We start from the raw sequence: 18,728 nt of genomic DNA, 5'->3' as shown, positions 1-18,728 counted from the left end.
TGAACACCAATGGATACATACAAACTAAAACACGTCCTTTTTGATTAGGTTTCTCTCTCTTAAAATGGAGGCCTAAGTACCGCCTGTGATTAGGGTTTCTATGTTTTGTACTCCAGAGGGTACAGGTCCGCTTTGCTATATGCTTAGGAACTAGGGAACGTATGTTAGTAGTGTCATTGCTTATTAAATACAGAAAAGGAAGATATTATAGCAATGCACCTAAAGGAAACACCTATTAATAAAAACAGTGGAGCAAGAAGACATCCTAAAACATCTACGTTTAAAGCTGCGTGGTTTTCACTCTCGACTGTGCCCTGTTCACTGTACCCAGAATAAATCACAATTTCGGGTGTGGAGCCCACACAGCACATATAATTTTTGATTTCCCCAAAGTGATTCTAATGGAAAGCCAAGTTGAGAAACTTTCCTTTGGAGATTTTTTTTTTAGAGATAGTGTCTCACACTCTGTTACCCAGACAGCTTCAAACTCCTGAGCTCAAGCGATCCTTCTGCATCAGCCTCCTGAGTAGCTAGAACTATGCCGGGAGTAGTCAGAGCATGGTGGCACATGCCACTACACCTGGCTATCTATTTTTTCTTTATAGAGACAGAGGTCTCACTATGTTGCCCAGGTTGGTCTCAAAATTCTCTACAATTCTAAATATGTTTTGATACCCCAGTCCACATGCCTTTGAAAATGCCATTTCTTTAGCTTGGATTCCCCTAATTGTTTTCCTTTGAACCATTTCTACTTATGCAGGCAGATGATGGTTCCTCTTTTTGCTTTCATGGCTGACACTCTTCCCTGGAATGACTCCTTCCACTCTGTGACCCAATGGTCAACTGACCTAGCATCTGTCACCAAGAAGAGTCAGCTTCCACAGTGCTGGGAGTACGCCACATTCACCCAGGTATCCCAGGGTCTAGATTCAAGAACAATGTTGGGCACAGAACAGGCCCGTGACTTAGGAAAAGATGAATAAATAAATTGATGGGAAGTTTGCTTCTTCTGAAATAGGCCAAGGGATGTCATGAACCAAGGAATTCATGCTGGTCCTTTGACCATATTAAAAATAAAAACACCAGTGAGGTGTGTCGGGCCATTTGCTGTCAGCCCGTGGTTCATTTTATCACAAGAAACTCACTTGATTTTGTAGCCAGACCTCCCACTGTTGGGAACATGTCCTCTGCCCCATTAAGATCCCCCCCATAATTACAGGGTAAATGACTTGTTAAATCCGGAGCCCTCACGATACATCTCCCGACATGCAGTTCACATTCCTTGGGCGGTTTATCGCACTTTGGGGTAGTACATATTTTATAGAGAAGGGAGAGCTCTCCAATTAATAGTAATTGTGATCGAAGCGGTAATGCTTGTCTGCAGCCTCGTACCGCAAGAGCAGAGACTGGACGGCCCATGTTAATTGCCACAAAGAGCTATGTCTATCCGCGGCGGTATATAAATAATAAATTAGAGGAAGGGAGAACGCTGCAGCCATGATGGTCTTCCAGGAGGTACAGATATTTACGTAGTGCTGATTGCTAAAAATCTTCTGAGTAATTATTAGGAAAAGCGGAATGTCTACATTTGTAAGGGGATTTTAATTAAAGGGAAGGTGACTCTCATTATGGGGAAGAAGTGGCGTTTTGGGATTCACGCGCAGGCCCAGGACCGAAGCGTCGGGGTGTGATTGGCTTCCCCTGCTGCTGCGTGGACAATGGCAGGAAGCTCAATTCCTCTGGGTTCAATTTCTCCTGGTCTTTAAACCAGGGGAAATAAAGCAGTTGTAAATGCTTGAAGTTCCGTTGGCTAAACGAGCCCTGCAGTTGAAGGCTTCTCATCTGATGCAGCTCAGGAGGGTCCAACAGGGCCAGGCAGGTTCTACACCCACCTTTTTGAGCCTTGGTGTCTTCATACCTAACATTTGAACACCTGTTTTTATGTTGGCTTTGTCAGGAGTCCATGAGACCACGTGTGCAAAAGCGCATGGAACCGTCTCTGGTACATCTCAGACTTTCAATGGTGTGAGAACAACTTCTGTCTATTGCTTTAATTTCCTTTGGTGTAACTGGTTTGGCTCCCATGATTCTCAAATAATCAGGGCGTTGTTCTTGACCCTGAGCACTGTCTGCAGCTGAATAAGAGACTCTCGGTTCATGATCACTCTTCACTTCCACAGTGAGTAGAGTGATTCTTAATATTTTTATTTATTTTTTGGGGTGGGCAGTACAGTATAGATTTCTTTAAGGAGCTGATACAGGTTGTGCAATGTCATGCAAATATTGCACGTTTTATATGGAATTCTAAATATTTCATAGTGTCCTACGTTGACCATAAACATAGTTTCTGTTAAGGACCCATGGCCTAGAGGGCTGGCCTAAGATTTTTCCAGAGCCGGGTGAAGGAAATGGAGGAGCTAATAGTCCCGGGTGACTTAGAGTGCCTGGGCCCCACCAGGAAGACAAGTTAGTTTCAGACTCAGGCCAGCCCTATTGCTACATGCCAAAGAGGAAGTTCCTATACTCCGGACATCCATCTATCAATGGACGGCCAGTGATTCTCATTCCATATCCCCACTGTCCCAACTGCACACGGATACAGAAAACCAAGGTATGACAACATTTAAGGGAAAAGGCCTTTGGAAAGGAGGGACACAATTCAAACAGAAGCGGTAAAGTACAAGGAAATAGACTTAATAGGGAAAACTGATAAATGTATCTCATATCCCTGGAGTGATTCGGTGGGATATCATAACATTAATACAAGGGCAATGTCATTGTTACAAATTTGAATTCTTGGAAATAAAGACTTCAGTTAGTTAAGAGAATGACTGCGAGAAATAGGTTAAATTAGGAATCTAGAGGAAAAGCTGGCAAACTTTTTCTGAAAGGGGTGGAGAGCAGACATTTTTGGCCGCATGGGCTGTACACATCTCTGCTACAACTATTCAACTCTGCCCTTGGATCATGACAGCGGCCACAGACAACACATAAAGGAATAGGTACAGCTATTCCAATAGTTTCATTTGTGAACACTCAAATTGGAGTGTCACATAATTTTCATATGTCACAAAATGTTTTTTCCCCTAACTGAAACATGTTAAACCATTATTAGCTCATGAGTTGTACAAGAATTTGTGGCAGGCTGCGTTGGACCTACAGGCCATAGTTTATTGACCCTTGACAGAAAAGATGGGGCTGAATGGGTTTTTTAAAAATCTGACTCGGGTGGGGCAAAGGCAATATATGTAACCTAAACATTTATACCTTCATAATATGCTGAATTAAAAAATCTATCTGAAACAAAGATGAGAATTATGAGGGAAGAAAAATGGAAGATTTAGCCAAATTTTTTTTCCCCTCACTGAATTTAAAAACGTGTACCACTCCATTTTTAGTTCATTCATTCACACTACCCCGATTCACTGGCAGGTAAAGAGAATGAACCTTTAACACATTGACTGCCACTCTAGAAAAAAAATTTTTTGTCCCCCTGAGGCCATGGTGTTTTATTAAAACAAAATGATCCTTTCTAATTTGTTATTTTTTATTGTTTTCTGTGCTTGAGTTACATACAGCACGATCCATGTTTTTAGAATTAGATTGTCAATATTAATTGTAACAATAAAAACATCAAGATTTTCATGAACCAACTTCAGGGTTTTGCTTCACGAGGCCCCAGGCTTAAAACTAGCCTGAGTTAAATACAACTCACATGGCAGTCAGTGTGTTCATTGCCCACTGTGTGGTCACAGATACATTTTTATATCTCGCCTTCCTAAAGGGTAAGCATTATTTAAGTTATAATATAATGAGGAACCTGATATAGTATTTGTAAAGTAGCTTAACTGAGAGCCACAGTATTCAAAGTAGGGCTGTAGCCTTCCAAAGCTTCTCATTCTGCATCACCCATCTGAGAACTGTAACCACTCGACTCAATCCTTTGTATATCTTGCATCTCATTTATTATCCCAAGGTACTTGAGAAAATCAGAGATGAAGAGGACAATTCAATCTTCTATAGCTGCTAAATGGCAGAGTCAGGAATCAGCATTACGAATCTAAATTTACAAAGGCACACCAAGCCATTAACCTTAGAAAGTAACAATTACCCAGATGTTTTTTCATGCTACAGAAGTTTAACTCACAAGGCCATACAAGTGTCGGGAATGCCTTTATACAAAAATAACAATAGCCAACATGGTTGGACACCTCCCCTTGGCCAGATGTTGTGCTTAGGGTGTTTCATGTTTCAAAACAGAGCGGTACAGAGGTAAGTACTGCTACAACCCAAATTCTGCAGATACGAAACCAAGGCTCAGAGATAACTTAGCACTTTGGAAGTGGCTTGCACTTGTTTTCTTGTTTATCCTCATCCCCCTCTTTTAGAATGTATGCTTCCTAGCAAAGGTTTTTTTGTCTCAGTTGCTGCTGCGTTCCCCAAATTTGGGGCATAAATAAAGTATTTGTGAAATAACTGAATGAGCAAAGGAACGAACGAATGAATGAATGGATGAGTGAACAAACTTGCCCACTCTTACACAAGAAGTACCAGAGCAGAGATGGCTAAGTGTCTACATCTTGATAATAACCCACAACTGAGAAACTTAAAAAAAAACAGTGGAAAGAAACTGACAGTCAGGAATGAGTGAGGAAGAGGAAGATGAGCATCTCTGAATTTACAGGAAGCCCCGTGAATACGGTACACAATGTCTGAAAACCCAATTTCCACCGTCATGTACATATGGACATATTTGGTCTGCAAAACCAAGTACTTATGCCCACGATGAAGGCATAGCTATGGTATTTTCTAAATCACACATGGTTGTTTTTACTGTATTTTAATTTTAAAAAAGTAACTCAGAGGAAGAGCTTCATGAACAGTAGCTGCTGTTAGGATCAGTACAAGGGTACACGAGGTGGCAGGTTGCTGTGCCACGGGAGGAACTTAGCAAGGCTGCCTGCACATGGTCATAGGGGAATATACCTGCATTCAGATGGGGAGGGAGGGAGAAGAAATGAAGGACAGAAAAAAGGGAGAGGGGGGAGGAGGAATTATTTTGGCCAGTGGACAGATACACCAGTAAAATATGGAAGTAGCTGGAGAAATATCTAGTTTCTGAAACTTCTCTCCATTCTGTTCTTCAACAAGGGCATATACTTATAAGATTTGTATAAAACTTATATTGAAACTAGAAGAGTCTGAAAAAGTTGCCAACAAGGCTGATGAAATGCTCTGGGGAGATGAAAAGGCCATCACATGTGAAAGGGAATTTATTTGGCCACATCAGATCAGATATCCAGAGTTCCTTGCAGTCACCCCAGCTATCTTTGTTGAGCAGACCCTTTCTGTGATCTCTGTGGCCCTGTGGGGATTTCTGCAGTCCGTGGGCTGGCAGAGCAAACGGGCAGCTGTCACTGTGGGGAGGAGCCCAGTAGCTGGTAGCGCTTTGAGCTGGTGTCTCCTCTAGGAGGGTCAAACCACCTTGGGACAGAATCGATGCTGATCTCCCAGTGTGCGAGCACAGGGATCACGTGCACACACTCACACAAGGAAGCCCAAGTATGCATGTGATCACATGCACGCTCACTCTTCTAAACAGACTCCCACCTACACGGACTCACATGTACACTCTCGCACCCTCATGCACACACTGTAAACTCACATGTGCTTGCTATTACATTCACATGCATCTTCTTTCACATGCAGATATTCATATGTGTTCTGACTGCACTCTCCCACGTACACGTGTGCACTCTCATGTGTATAGTCATAATACGCCCATCTCCTCCAGAAAAATTCCTCTCAGCTGAAGCCAGTCTTCTGGTTGTGCCAGGCTACCTGCCTGGTTCAAGTTGTCTCCCTCCTGCCAGAAAAATCTTGAAGGACCAGGTCAGGCAAATTCAAGGCAAAGCTAGAAAGCGTTGGGGGCAGGGCCCTGCCACTGTCAATAGCACGGCCGTTTGTGCAGCTGCTATTATTCCCCTGCCTTTGTATTATTCAGAAATCCATACATTGTGTTTGCCTTTTGTGTCCAGCTCCCAACAAGCCTCCCTTTGTCCCTGTCACAAAGGCCAATGAACTCTGCGCGGCAAATAAGTTTCAGGGACTGCTGGACGTGGTGACTAATTGTGAGGCAGTCTATATCCTTGAGACTGTAAACTGATATCAGAAGACAATGGCAGAGAGGGAGCCCATTGAGTCGAGAGAGTCCCCTCGTAACCCCACGGGGGCTGCGACCAGCAACAAGGCGGCTATTGACGAGGGCAGCCCCGGCGCAGGGGAGCTGGGCGGCAGGGCCACAGGCTCGGCTCGAATGCCGCTTTGTTTGCTTGGCAGTGAAAACCGGTACGTTAGAACTAATTCTGTTTATTTTTTCCAGCTTTATGAAGGTATAATTGACAAGTAAAAATTGTTATCTATTCAAGGTGTACGATGTGACAATTTGATACACATTTGCGTTGTGTAATGTTTGCCACACTCAAATTAACACATTCATCCCCACCCACAGTGACTGTGTAGGGTGAGGACACTTACATCTGCTCTCAAATTTCAAGTACACAATTCAGTATTATCAACTGTACTCACCATGTTATTCGTAAGATCCCAGGGACTTGTTCATCATGTAACAAAGTGTGTACCCTTGGACCAACATCTCCCCATTTTCCCTTAGAATTAGTTCTGTGCACAGAAGCTTGAAGAAAAACAAAACAGAACCCCAGGCCTTCCCTGTTCCTTCCTGTCCCTGTGCATCGACCCCCAGCCTGCTCTCCTGGGACACTCTGCCATGAAGTCCTGCTGAACTGTCATGGAAATAGGGAGGGTAAGGAGGAGAAAACTGATCAATGCCCATCTTACTGAAAAACATCCCTTCCGCCTGACGTGTGTCTCTGCCATAGTACTGAGGGCGTGGCTAGTCTCGGGACACCAGTCCACTCGGGATGACAATGGTCGTCAGGTCCCCAAATCTCCAGCACTGAATTCTCAGGAGACAGTGGACCATTCTACTAGAGGCAAATGGCACTTATTTATTCAAACATTTACCTTATGCTTTTCTCAGTGCCAGGAATGGGACATGCCAGAGGAAAGGTAGTCAGCAAGTCTGGTTTAAGCACTGCCATTTTTTTCTTTGATGTAGATAGTAGCATTTATTTGACCTTCTATTTTGAAAAAACTCAATTGACTTTTTTCCTGTCACAAAACATCACTGAACAACTAACTTTGGCATACAGTATTCAATTGGTTAGTATTAGGAAAAATCCGGATCTCTGAGTGCAAATAGAATGTTGGATTATATTCACTTTGATGCTATTTCTGATTGAAATGTGCTGATAAAATAATTACCCATATCTTCATTTCTATATAAAGTTTATTATTTTATGTTTCTGTCCATAATTACTCCTTAGATGCTTCTCTTTCCTCTTCCTCACATTACTACTCGGGATATAGAGATTGAACTAGACCTCGATTTCTTATCCTGGCCTATGTTTCCACTGAAGTTCAAGAAAGTTAAACGCCAGTCGACTTCTGAACATAAGAAAATGTCAGAGGCTGCTATGTTCACAGGACTTTCCTTAAAGTACTAGATTTACAAAGGTGAAGTCTTTTCCCAATAAAACACGAAAACATTCCCAGAATTTTAGAAGTATACTTTCTCCATAGTCTTACCGGTTATAAAACAGTGATTGCATGTCTTAAAGATAGGCTTAGGCTCTTCCCTTAAAGATAATGACATTTTCCTGCGGTCTGGAGTGGGCATGTCAGGAGAGAGCACCCAAGGATGAGTGACGGCAGGTGTTCAGCAGTGAAGGGGCCGAGAGTGACAGTGGGGGTGGCCTAGTTCAATTGGAGCCCATGGGAGGCTCCCAGAGGAGGTGACTTTGAACTGAGACCCCAGGAATGAGAAGCACCGTGTGTGTGGGCAAGTCTCCAGCAAGAGTGCAGGACTCAGAGTCGCGAGATTGGCCGTTCTGGGAAGGAGTGAAGACCAAGGAGGCTACAGCGAGCTGGGGGAGGTGAGCCTGTAGGGGCTGGGGACTCAGTCAGGTGAGGGGGTCACTATCCCTCTGTGCTCTGATGGACAGGTGTACCTAGTCTGTATATTCTGGTTCCATCATCTACTTATTGTAGCCACAGATGAGCTGTTCAGCTCCCTGAGTGTTAATTTTACTTGTCTCTAAAATGGGTAACTGATCATAACCTTTTGCTAGAGTCAATCACAGAAGTCCATGAAGGTCGTAGTAGAGTTTCTGGCATAAGCTCGACATGAAGTCCATACACTGTCATCTACTCATTAAAGCTGTTATGAATAGTCAAGATGGTGACAATGTTGCCTGGCTCCCCCATTCTCGTCAAGCCAGGCAAAATGTTAGATAGAGCAGAAACCCAATAATTTTAATAGAAGGTGATGTGTGCACGCCAGGTGCTGGGGAGTCCTGAGAAAGGCACCCACCCAGGGGGAAGAGGGGAGGGAGCGCCCCCTGGAGCCAGTGACAGTTGGCCAGAGCAGGGAGGTTCGAATGGGTGTCAATCAGCCACCTGGGCACTCTTGGCCCTCCCGTGAACTTATTTTCCTGTGGAAATAAGTTCAGCTGTGAGACAAGGATGGTGATGAGAAATAAGGCAGAAGGGGCTGCAGCTATGAAGCCCACGTGCAAGGCCAGAATGCAGAGAACTCTGAAGCCAGTTGCACGCACCCTTGACCACATCCCAGAGTTTGGTCATATGAAATAGAAAATTTCTATTTTGCTTAAGCCAGTTGAAATTTGGGTTTTTGTCACTGACCACCCGAAAGGTTCTTACACAGGCCAGGTGAACAGGAGGGTTTGCAGAGCAGAACAACAAGTGCCCTAAACTCAAGTGCGACCCTCTCAGGGCCCCAGAGCCTTTAGCTGATGCTCTAAAGCATCAACCAGATTATTCTGTATCATTTTTGAAAATTTATCTGTCAAAGAGATGGGCATGGTATACGATTCTTTCTGCCATTTAAAAATTATATCACATCTCTCTCCTGGATTATTGCATTTTGTCACTGGTCTCCACGGCCCCCAACCTCTCCCTGGCTCCTAAACAATCTCAGGAGAAAGTACAGTTTTTCCCGTGGGTTGTGGGCACTGTGTAATCTGTGCCCTTACTTCTCTCTCGCATCCCCTCTCAGCCACACTCCCCAGCCTCCTTTCTCCCAGAAGCCCAGTGGCACTGAAATTATTCCCGGTTTCTGGAACACTCTATGCTTTCACATCCAGGTCCTCTAGCACTGCGTCAAGCACGACGAGCCATCTGTTGGGAAACCTTGACCTTCCCTCTTCCCGTCCCCTTCACCTGCCTAACCCTCCCTTGCACCGCCTGTCTCCCCTTTGATCTCACTTCCTCTAGGGAATCTGCATCGGGAACCGTTTCCTTGGATGCTTGAAGAACGATACCTTTTCCTGACTGTGCTGGCATAGATGCTAGATGGTCACCCAACTTGTGTTTTTTCCCTGGGATCAGAGCTAGCCTAAATTTCCCAGCCTCCTCGGCAATTTGGTAGATCGTATAATGGAGTTCTGGCCAATGGACAAGGTGATAACCCTTAGGTAGAATGTAGAAGAACCGAAATGTGTAGACTCTGTCATTATTGTCTTTAATCCCACTAAAGGATGCCTGGATGAATGAACGAGCCGACTGTTCATGCCTTACATGAGGCACAAAGCTAACTGCTTGGTGATGCGCCCACCACCACACAATCCATCCTCTAGTCTCGTGAGCCCCGCACGACGAGTTGTTTGGCATTGGCTTATCAAAGAAGCAGTTCATTTTCTCAGATGCCCTCATGGAAAAACAGCCATAAATTTTCCATTCAGGATTGAGGTTATTTCCAGGTGTTTCCTGGATGATCCAGGTGGATTGATGAAAGTGCTTCCCAGGGAGGCTTGGTACTTTCCTCGTCCCGCAGGCTAGGTCCTGAGAAATCCTGTTGTAGATACCAGGCCTGGGGTATCTACAACCAGTTTTGAATCTATTCACACATCGAACAGCTGAGATAGCTTTTAGGGGAAAAAACCAGACTTGGTGTTTATGTTCTTTCCAACATGCCTGCCTTAGTTTTTTTCTCTAGGATTTTCTTCTTTTTGCTTAAAGGAAAATAGCAAAGAAACCCAAGACATTGAGAAATAAAAACAGGCAAAAGCTATCTATTTCTTGAATAGCCCAAAGCAAACACCAAATCAGGTGCCCTAATCCCACCATCTATTATTTTTGTGTGAGTCTGAGGTTTTCACTCCCCCGTGCCTGAACAATGTTCTTTGAAAGCGGCCTCGTCAATAAACCACTCTGGTGAAGTTTCACAGGCTTAGAATAATGAATAACAATTAGGGACATTTAAAAAGTAATATTTTTTTCCCTGCAATTTGAAAATTGATTTATGAATTTGGGGATCTTCCAGTTTCATCAAATAAGTGGTTTCTTCAATTGAGTTCTTTTTCCAGTCTTACGAAAGCCCCCCGAAGGCTGGCAGGCTTGTGGAGTTTTCTTGCCAGTGTATTTTTATTTTTTCTTTAATGCACACTGTACTGCAATGGCCAGTTTATTGATTTTGATAGAAAAAACTTTTGACATTTAACAATATTTGACTATGTACACGAAGCAAGTCCAGAGTCATTTTTGCCTGTATAAATTACTACATGGAAAGCATTTCTTGAGCAGTTGGGGCTTCTCATCACTTAAATTTCTTGGAAAATACTGGGTTTAAGAATTTTCAATAAATATATCTTAATTTATGAATGAGGGTGCAGGGCACATTTCTCCATTATTAGAAAACAGTAGATCACGATAGATGATAAAGCTTTGAGAGGAAACATCACATTTTTAGATCCTTGGCATAAGAAAATTGACTCTGTCTCAAAGTTATCTTTCTCCTCTTCCCCACTTTTTCCATCATCAGTAAGCTACTTCCTTCTGTGATCTCCTTATTGGATGCTATTACATCTCATGGCTACAAATGAAGAAGCAACATGTGCTCCTACAAGGCCAAATACAGTAAGAAGAATTAAATACGTAGTCAGTTTTGGCTTCTCATATCTTTCCCGAAACTGAACCAAAACACTACCTTCTGGAAGCCTTCCTTGATTAATTCTGACCAACGTGAGTCATTTCTTCAGTATGCAAGTCTTGTGATCCTTTTGCTTAGAAAGATAATTCATCCAAACACTTGTTGACCATGTGCAATGCTCCAAGAACTGAGATGTGCCCTAAGGATAAAGAAATGAAGAAGATACTCTACCACTCCCTAGAATTCTCAACTTAGAATAATAGGGTAACAGAGGAAAAAGGTGAAACGAAATAAAGATAGATGTCTTTCCCTTTCCACTCGTTATTCTCATGACACAGATGGATTTGTTTACAGTAGGATCACTTATGATAAACAGAGAACTTTTTCTTTTTACTTTGGCCTAGAGGTTTCTTCCCCGATATATCCACATAAAGCTGCTTAATTGGCTAGACTCTTGAATCGATGATCTTAAACCACAAGGTCCTCCCAACATCAAGCATTTTCTATGAAGAATAGCAACTGCCAAAAGCAGCAAACCCCAAATCTGGGCTAATTGCCTGTTCTTCAATGGATCAAACCCTCACCTAGAGTCGCTGGCCCTATTTAGCTATATATGTCAAGGAAGGCCATAGGATTGATCTTCATTTATGCATGGGGCAAGATCCTAACTAAAATAATACCCAAATGCTGAGGACTGTTTGCTCACAGAGATGCAAAATCTCTCAACATCCCGAAGTCAATTGTGTTTTATGGAATTCTTTCACCTTTAAATTCATTAGCTTGGTTAATTCTTACAGAACCATGGTTTCAACTTTCATCCTCATGTTGAACATTCTAAGTCTTATCTCCAGTTCCACCCTTGGTCTATGATCTGGAATAGATGCTAGGATATATGCCTTCAACATCATCTCCTCTACATACGTCATGCGTTTAAAATTAACAAGCCCCAAGAACCAGCTTACGGAGTATCTGGAGTCAGGTGGGCCTGGGGTTCACCTCTCTAGCTTGGGGGTTTACAATTGTGGTTGCACATGAACAAGACTGGATTATAGAAGTAAATTAGTCAGGGGTGAGGCTGGGTATAACTGCTTCTTTGCCTGTTTCCTAGGTGATTCTAACACAGTGGTTTCTCAATCTTGTTTTGAATATCCCAATGTGCAGCCTGTACCCAACATTGACCGGATCAGAACACCCCTAGTGGTTGAACCCAAGCACCAATATCTTTAAAGCTCCCAGTGATGCCAATGTACAGTCAAAATGGAGAGACAGTGCCCTAAACGTGCTGATTAACTGTGTGATCTTGGTGAGTGGCTTAACCTGACTAAACCTCAGTCTGCCAATCTCTAAATTGGGGATAACAGCTATACCATACCTATGTTAGCATCATAAGGATTATATAATTTGTGAAATATTTCATGGAGTTTAGTGCATAAAAGATGCTTGATACGTAGAACTGTCATTGACTTTATTGCCATTGGTCAGCTTGGCTGTCGTAACAAGATACCACACACTGAGTGGCCTGAACAGTTGACATTTGTTTTCTCCTAGTCCTGCAGGCTGGAAGTCTGAGATCAGGGTGACAGTAGGGCTCCGGTGATGCCCTCTTCCCAGCTTGCAGGTGGTCACCTTCTCACTGTCTTCACGTGGTGGAGAGAGGAAGAGAGAAAGGAAAAAAAGACTCTCTTCTTGTAAGACTACAGTTCTGTCGTATTAAGGCCTAAGCTTTATGACCTCATTTAATCTTAATGATCTCCTAAAGGCCCCATCTCCAGATACAGTCACACTGGAAGTTAGGACTTCAACATATGAATTTGGGGAGTACACAGTTCAGTCCATAGCAATTACCATTAATATCCATTTCCAAAACTGTTAGGATCACTGTCTGGATTTGCCCAGGATATTCCTGCTGTTAGGGCTTAAAGTCCCATGTCCTGGGAAACCCCTGCTGCCATCAATACCAAGACTGTTCACCTGAATGTCCAAGCTAGAATCCTCAGCCAGCATGGAGTCTTCCTTCACATCTGCTTCCTGCACGGGATCAATTATCCAGCCCAAGCAATTCTAACTTTTACAAAGTATCTCAGTTTGGCTTCCACATCTCTCTTCTCACTGTTACCTCCATCGGTTATTTTCACATTATCTACCATGCAGACCACTGCAGAACCCCCTGGGATTAGGCTTTCCCTCCCTGTAAACCCGACTTGAGCCTGAGCCAGAATCCCCTGAGGACTTGTTAGACCCAGATTGCAGCTTCTCTGCCCCCTTCTGTTTTCTGATGGGGCAGGTCTGGGGTGGGGCCTGAGAATGTGCATTTCTAACAGGTGATGCTGATGCTTTCGGGCCCTTAAATGTCGGGTCCGGGGCTGAGTGGCCGGTGGTTTTCGCTCTGCACATCCAGAGCCAGTGGGGAGATGGAGCCTGCTGGAGGTTCCAGAAGCATGTGGGTCACGCAGCAGTGACACATCCCCATCCAGGGTCCCTTTGTGGACTGCAGAGCTCCACGTCAGCAGGAAAGGCCTGGCACCGGACTAGCTTATTGTCAAGTGGCCTGCTCAGCTGTGAACTCTTTTGATCCCATCCTGGTTTCTGTTCACAACAGTTACTCCTAACATAAAATGCTGAGTCAGTCACTCTTAACAGATGGTCAGACCGGTACACCCCCGACTTGTGATTTGGGCTGTGGCATCATCCATCACACTCAAAACCTGGCACCCACCAGACCCTTCACCAGCCACAGGTAGAGAGTGTCTCCCAACAACTGGGAAATTGCCCCCCCTAAAATCTTCCCCTGGTCTAAATGTGTCTGTTGATAGGTCCATTCAGTGTGGGTCAATTCTGGATTCTTTTTATTGAACAAAAACAAATGAAAAAAGTAAGTATTTCTTGAGCCTGCAATGTGCCAGGCACCAGGGATACAGTGATGAGGAAATTCAGAACCTGTTCCCAATCCCATGAGGTTTATAGTCTAAGGAAGTTCCCCAATGTCTGAAATTTGAGCAGAAACTCAATTGCCCTGGCTCTGGCATTCTCTACGTAGAAGGCAGAGCATTTTCCCTTCTGCTGTGGGCTTCAGCATAAACTGACAAAATCCTCAAGTTTCCACCTGCTGCCATGTTAAGATATGGACACATGCTCTCACATGCACATGTTTCATGGCACATATTAATCATCTCTGGTGAAACTTCCATCAACTCATTGTATTAGTTATTGTTGCTGTGTAACAAATTGCCCCAACACTTAGCTTAAAACAGTGCACATTGTTATCTGAGTTTCTTGGAAATAGGAATCTGGGTGTAGCTTAGCTGGGTCCTTTGTTTCATGTCCCATGAGGCTGCAATCAGCCTGTCACAGAAGGTCTGCAGTCTCATCTGAAGGCTGCATGGTGGAAGGATCTGGTTGGAAACTTCGTTGAGGATCATTAGCAGGATTCAGTTCCTCAGAGGCTGTTAAACTGAGGACCTCATTTTTCCTCTGTTGAATAAAGGTCAGCCTCTGCTCTTTGTCCCATGGACTCCTCCCACATGGCGGCTTGCTTTATCAGAGTGTGTTAGGCAAGAAGGCAATAGAGTCTGCTAGCAAGATGGAAGTCACAATCACTTGTAATCACACTCCTTTGCCTTACTTTGTTGAGTTGAAACAAGTCACTCAGTTCAGTCTACACTCAAGGGGAGAGAGGTGTGAATGGCAGGAGTCAGATCATTGAGCACCATCCCAGAAGTCTGCCTACCACATCCACAGATTTCAGTCCCTGTCCTGTGGGCTCTCAGAGCACTCCATACTTAGCAGTGATTAGCCCCGTGATGGTTGATTTATGTGTCAGCTTAGCTAGGTCATGGTATTTGGGCAAATGCCAGTCTAACTGTTGCTTGAAGATATTTTTTAGATGAGAGTAACATTAAAATCAGTAGACTTTGAGTAAAGCAAATTGCCTTCCATGACGTGGTGAGCCTCGTCCAATCAGTTGAAGACCTTAAGAGAAAAAAGGTCCCCTGAAGAAGAGGGAATTCTTCCTCCAGAGTGGATTCAGACCTGAGCTGCAACATCAACTCTTCCCTGGGTCTCCAGCCCGCCCTGCAGATTTCAGACTTGCCAACCCTTACAATTGAGTGGACCAATTCCTTAAAATAAATCTCTCTATATACACAGTCTATAGCTTCTGTTTCTCTGGAGAACCCTAACCCAAGGCCCTACCCTTATTGAGTCAGTTATTTATCTGGTATTTGTTTTTTCTGTGAGCCTGGTGCTGTGTTTATGTTGTTCAAGGTCTGGCCGGTAGTGGATCTGACACAATAACTGTACTCAATTAACATTTGTGGAATTCACCCTTACTTACGGCATCACCTACAGCATTAAATATTTGAAATCCTACTAACTGTCATCCACTTTCCACTAGTTAATTCTACCATAAGTGAGGCTTTATGTATGTTAGTCATGTATGTAGGTAGAGATAGAATCAAAAATTCTGGACAAAATGAAGTGATTAAGCCTAGCCCCTGGAACTAACTGGCCACCTCATGGGAAAGGGGGCACACCTGTGAAGACAGGTATTCAATCTGTTACGACATGAGCCCATATCATTACTTCTTTGAAAATCTGAGGCTTGAGTGTGGAATCTCCTTGTTTTAAATGGACTTTACGATTTCTTTCTAAGACAGGAACTTGGAAATCGGCTCTAATTAATTTGGGAGATGAAATTTTGGCGAGAGCTGGCTCACGGACGTGGTGGCTCCCTGGTTGCCCTGATGAATCAGCAAACTGCTGGGTGACTCAGCACATCTCTCATAATGAGCACAGAGATTTCTACTTTCCAAGTAAAAATCTTGTCTCGATTGCTCAAAGCTTTTTCTCTATGACAAAGGCTCATATATGTATAATGGGGCCAGAAAATGGAAGTCCAGAATCCAGAAATATTTATCTTTTACTATGATTTAACATTGTTATGTGTGATCTTTACAGCACCAGGGCCTGATGTGGGTATTAAGGCGTGGGATTGAGTCTCTAGAATGCAGGGACGACACACAAAGCAGAATTATTAGGACTTACTTAGAGTGATAACATCAACTGGTGAACGCGTCCCAAGATCCATTCTCACTGCTAAGTCCTTATCAGTGCACATATTGATTGGACATTTATCTGTACCATCTGTGGCTCTGGAAACTAATGATTTGGACCTGTGCTTCCTCCAAAGGTGAAATACTGAGAAGCCCCAGTGTGTAGGAAGCTCACACTGATAGCTTCTTGCACCCAGCCCAGTATTGCAAAATGTTTTTAGGGTAGTTTCTGTGCTGCCAGCCTGGAATGAGAATGTACAGGGACTGCATGTCCCAGAATCAGAAAAGGTGACCTCTTAGCCCAGAGATTCACATGGTCCCCACAGTTGGAAGAATTCCACGGAAGGTGGAGCCCACAGCTTCAGCACCAAAAGAACACAGAATGTGAACATTTAGCCACATGTGTCTGGCTGAAGGTCTGTTTATGGCCTGGGAAAGTTTCTGGGGCAGTCATCCAGATAGGGAGGCTCTAACCTAGAACCTTCTGCAAGCAATGTTTCAATGCCGCATGCAAACATTCGTGAGCTGAGTAGACAAGGGTCCTTTGAATGACAGAGAGGCAGCACACAGATGAGGTTAAAGAGAATGGGAACTGACAAGTGAGTTACGACATTCAAAGGTCTTAGCCTGTCACAGTGCTATGGGAGGACTGGTTGGGAAATGTAAGCCTGGCATCGATGGGGTGCATTTTTAGACATTCCAGGCTACAATTTGAGATTTCCAATATAGGATCAAAGTAGTAAGAGATGGGGCAAAATAAATACTACTATTCATAACAGTAATACTAAGAAAAGCACACAAGTCATTGAGAACCTATGGTAGGATCAGGCCTCAGGCTAGCTTCTTTATACGTGTGTTATGTCTCCAAACTGGCATTAAAACCAGACACATATTAGTCTCCCCCATGTTAAAGGTACCAAACCATCTCTCAGAGGTTAAGAAACCTCAGGATTAAACACCTAGTAAGTGGCAAAGCTGGGATTGAACTCAGTTAAATTTGGTGCCAAAGTTCAAGTTCAAGACCACCACTGAGCCATAGAATATTCTGGAAACAATGTTATTTTGTTCAACGCACCTCAGCAGGAATTCCTAAGCGTCATTTCCATCAGAGACTTACTAGCTCCCTGTTTGAATATTCCAGGAATGGGACGGGGTACTCACTGTTTCTCAAGTGCCCATATATCTATATCTGTATCTTATCTATACATCTCTTGCCGTGCCCATCAGACATATCCGTGGAGCTTTATTCAACATTGCAAATGTTCATACCTTTAGGAGTCCAGATATCTATTCTGTGAAAAATGCTCCTGCAGGGATGTCGAGGTACACCCCAACTTAAGAACTTCTGCCAGCGGGTTGGCAAACTCTGGCCAGCAGCCAGCTGCCAAATCTGGTTTTTCTTCTATTTCAAATCTGTTTTCATAAATGAAGTTTTTTTTTTGGAGCCCAGCCATACCTACATAGCTATGTATCATGTATGGTTTCTTCCGAACTGCAGTGGACAATGGTGAGTAGTCCTAACGCTGGCCCATGAAACCAAGAATACTTACTACGTGGCCCTTTACAGAATATTCTATTATAAGACATGAGTGCTCATGAACACAAAACACAAACCAAAAAACACCCGGAGATGTTAAAAATGCGGAGTTTGGGGTCCCACCAAAATCTACTGACAACAAGCTAGGGAGAGCTTCCCATGCACTTGGAATGTCATATCCAAGGCAGGAAAGAGGGTGGCTTTTTCATCGGACAGAAAGGAGTTCAGCGACAATGAAGAGAGCAAGAACAACTCTTATACTTTCCTGGATTAAACTTAAGCCCATTATCCAAAGTGGGGCACCAAAAGAGCAGAAGAACGGGATCCATTTGTACTCGCCATCAAATTGGTACTAACTGATCAACACTAGGTTGATCACATGGCAGAAATACTCTCTAGGGATTAGGGGGATGGGAGGGCAAATCTACAACTAAAGGACTCGGGGAGCACTAAAGGGAGGGAAGGACATGCCTTTAACCCGCATTTGGGTGAGGCAAAGACGTAAAGTGTAACTATAATGTTTGTACCCTCAAAATACCCTGGAACAATAAATAAAAAAAAAAAAGCAAGGACAGGGCAGGGCAGGTGAGGTGGGCAGGGCAGGTGACAGCACCTGGTGAACTGTAGATGTCTAGACTCCGTTTATTGAAACAAGTGAAGGGTTTCAAGTAAAGGCAGCACTGTGAACATTCATGTTTCATAGCATCACACCAGCTGGGTTGGGGAGAACAGATTGGGGAAGGGCAGGAGAGGACACAGATGACCAGTGGAGACCTCTCTGTAATCTATTTGAATAGCAATGACGACCTGGACTAGGCTGCTCCATGTCACATATCCTGGCGAGAAGTTCAACTGGAACCGATGGAAAGAATGGAGAAACACGAACTCTGGCCAGCAAGGAAAATCATCACAAAAGGTAGAATTGAAAAAGGCCTTAAAAGATGGCTGGAATGTGGATACCCAGGGGGAAAAAAAAAAAAAAATCAAGTGGTTTCTTTCTCTCATACTACATTCCAATTTGGGACATGGTCTAATAAACATAGCAAGTAGGCAATAATTCTTCATAAAAAGTCTTGAATTGATATTTCCTTTTCTTGGCAAAATAGCCAAC

Source organism: Propithecus coquereli, unplaced genomic scaffold, assembly GCF_000956105.1.
Source record: "Propithecus coquereli isolate 6110/MARCELLA unplaced genomic scaffold, Pcoq_1.0 Scaffold280, whole genome shotgun sequence".
Classification (NCBI taxonomy): domain Eukaryota; kingdom Metazoa; phylum Chordata; class Mammalia; order Primates; family Indriidae; genus Propithecus; species Propithecus coquereli.
This window is presented reverse-complemented; position numbering follows the sequence as displayed.